This window comes from Elephantulus edwardii, unplaced genomic scaffold (genome assembly GCF_000299155.1).
Source record: "Elephantulus edwardii isolate Elephantulus edwardi_28Jun2011 unplaced genomic scaffold, EleEdw1.0 scaffold00111, whole genome shotgun sequence".
NCBI classification, from domain to species: Eukaryota; Metazoa; Chordata; class Mammalia; order Macroscelidea; family Macroscelididae; genus Elephantulus; species Elephantulus edwardii.
Window position 1 is genome coordinate 9522276 of NW_006399861.1, and position 2917 is coordinate 9525192.

Genomic DNA, 2917 nt, shown 5'->3' on the forward strand with positions numbered 1-2917 from the left:
CATCTGCAGAAAACTCAAGCAAGACCCACACCTCACATCATACACAAAAACCAACTCAAAGTGGATCAAAGACCTAGGACTAAACCCAAGGACTACAAACTTAATTAGAGAAAAGCTTGGAAGAACCCTAGCAGCACTAATCCACAACATGAACAGTCTTCCAAACATCCTGAAAAATCTACAACCAGGAGAGATAAAATGGGGACCTTCTAAGAATCAAATCCCTGTGCACATCCAGAAACTTCTCCAGCCAGGTTTTTGGAAAACCACAGACTGGGAGAAAATATTTGGTAATGACGTTTCTGAGAAGGGACTTATATTTAGAATTTATAAAATATTCAAGTACCACCACAAAATAAAGGTAAACAACTCAATTGCATAATGAGCAGAAGATATGAACAGACAATTCACTAAAGAAAAAATTCAGATGGCAAACAAACACATGAAGAAATGTTCAAAACTCTTAGGTCTAAGAGAGATGCAAATCAAAACAACTATGAGATATCATCTCACCCCAGTATCAATAGCAAAATTCAACACAGCAGCAAACAACAAATGCTGGTGAGGTTGTGGAAGAAATGGAACTCTTATTCACTGTTGGTGGAAGTGTAAAATGGTGCAACCATTATGGAAGGCACTATGGTGCTTACTCAAAAAATTGAAATAGAAATACTGTTTTATCCAACAGTTCAACTACTGGGAATATATCCTAAAGAAACCATAACCACTACCCAAGCAGATATATGCACACCCATGTTTATTGATGCTTTGTTTGCAATAGCAAAGAGTTGGAAACAACCCAAGTGTCCATCAACAAACTAATGGATAGAGAAGCTGTGGTATATTCATACAATGGAATACTATGCAGCATTGGAAAAACAAGGAATTCATAAAATATTATACAAAATAGGTGACCCTGGAGGACATTATGTTGAGTGAAATATCTCAATCACAAAAGGACAAATACTGCATAATGCCACTTATAAAACAGAACTGACATTGGGTTTAGGAAGAAACTAAGAAATGAGGAGATATATAATGTGCACTGCATTGAAACAGATGAGGGAAATAACTGTTTAAAAGGGATATGTTGTTGTTGTTGTTGTTGTTATGTGCCATCGAGTCACCTGCGACTCATAGCGACCCTATGTACAACAGCCCTAAACTCCGCTCTGTCCTGTGCCAATCGCACTGTCTCTGACACTCCCATCCCAATTATCCCAGTCACTGAATCAATCCACCTCATAGAGGGCCTTCCTCTCCTGCGCTGTCCCTCCACCTTCCCAAGCATGATGTCCCTCTCTAAGGACCGGTCTCTCCTCACAACATGTCCAAAGTATGTTAGATGGAGCCTCAGAATCATTGCCTCCAAGGAGCCACCCGGTTTAACCCTTTCCAGGACAAATCTGTTTGTTTTCCTAGCAGTCCATGGTATTCTCAGTACTCTTCTCCAGCACCACAGCTCAAAGGCATCAGTTCTCCTTCTATCCTCCTTGGTCATTGTCCAACTCTCTGATGCATAACAGGTGATTGCGAAGACTATGGCCTGTATCAGACGCACCTTAGTCTCCAAAGAGACACCATTGCTCTTCAGCACTTTGGAGAGGTCCCTAACACCAGACTTTCCCATGGCAATGCGCCTTTTAATTTCCTGGCTGCTGGTGCCAAGACTGTTGACTATGGAGCCAAGCAAACTAAAGCTGTGTACAATCTCAATCTCTTCACCATCCATCCTGATGCTGCCAATTGGTCCAGATGATTAGGATTATTTCCATGGCAAGAGTCCAGAATAAGAGCTGCATAGTAAAGTGGACTGCGTGGGCGGATTGTATAACAATGAAATAATTTTTTTCTTCTGTCTGAAAGAGAAAAGCGAACTGGGGTGGGGAGAGTGGGCAGGGAGGAACATGTGCAACAATGAATGAATGAAAATCCAAGTTCTCAATAATATTTCATTAAAACCTCGATTAAAAAAGGGGAAAAAGAATTCTTGGGACAGGTGAGCAGTCTCCTTGCATGGTGATTTAGTCTTTTGTCACATTGAGGCTTGATTGAGTCAACTTGATATTGATGAATTGTAAGTTTTTATTGTGTTTCGTAAGAAGCACTAAACGCCAAGTAGAGTAGAACAGTTTTTAAATGATGAAGGAAGAATTTGGAGAAGCACAGGTTTTGGGACTATGCCTATCATTAAGCTTCCACCGGAAAGGAGCTTCATGAATGTTTACAGAATGGAAGGAGGATCCCTTAAGGATCCCTGACAGCCATGTGTCATCAGGCTTGAAACTTTACTTTGCCCTTTATATGTGATCACTAAATTAAGGTCAGTGTTTTTTTTTATAAACTCACTAATATAAATAAATAAATGATGAAGGAAGAAAATTAACAAACCAGAGTGAATAGTATGAAATGTTCAGTTATTCTTATTGGGTAATTGCCTATCTTTTTAAAAAACAAATAAAGTTCAAGTTTACTGTTTAGTAAAAGACTGTGATGCATGAGAGCATAGTGCATCCTTTTCTGGGAATGGAGATTCTGCACTGGCAAGCTACCCAGAACTCATATGTATCACCATCATTTGTATCCTTTTGTTATAATTAAACTATAATTATCACTTGGTTTGAAAGACGCAAGCCCCATATTGGAATCTCTCTCTCTTTTCCCCATTGCCATGGGAAAACCCGCATGACAAGGAATTGAAAGTCTTATCCACCAGTGAGTACCTGAAGTGTGCCAAGAGTTACTTATATGAGTGAACTGGAAGAGAATTTTCCAACCCCAGCTGATTCTTGACATCTGACATCTTAACTGCAACCTCATGAGAGACTCTGAGCTAACCTACCCAACTAAGCTGCTCCTGGATTCCTCACTCTCAAATTCTACAAAATGATGAATGTTTGCTGCTTGAAATTGAAAA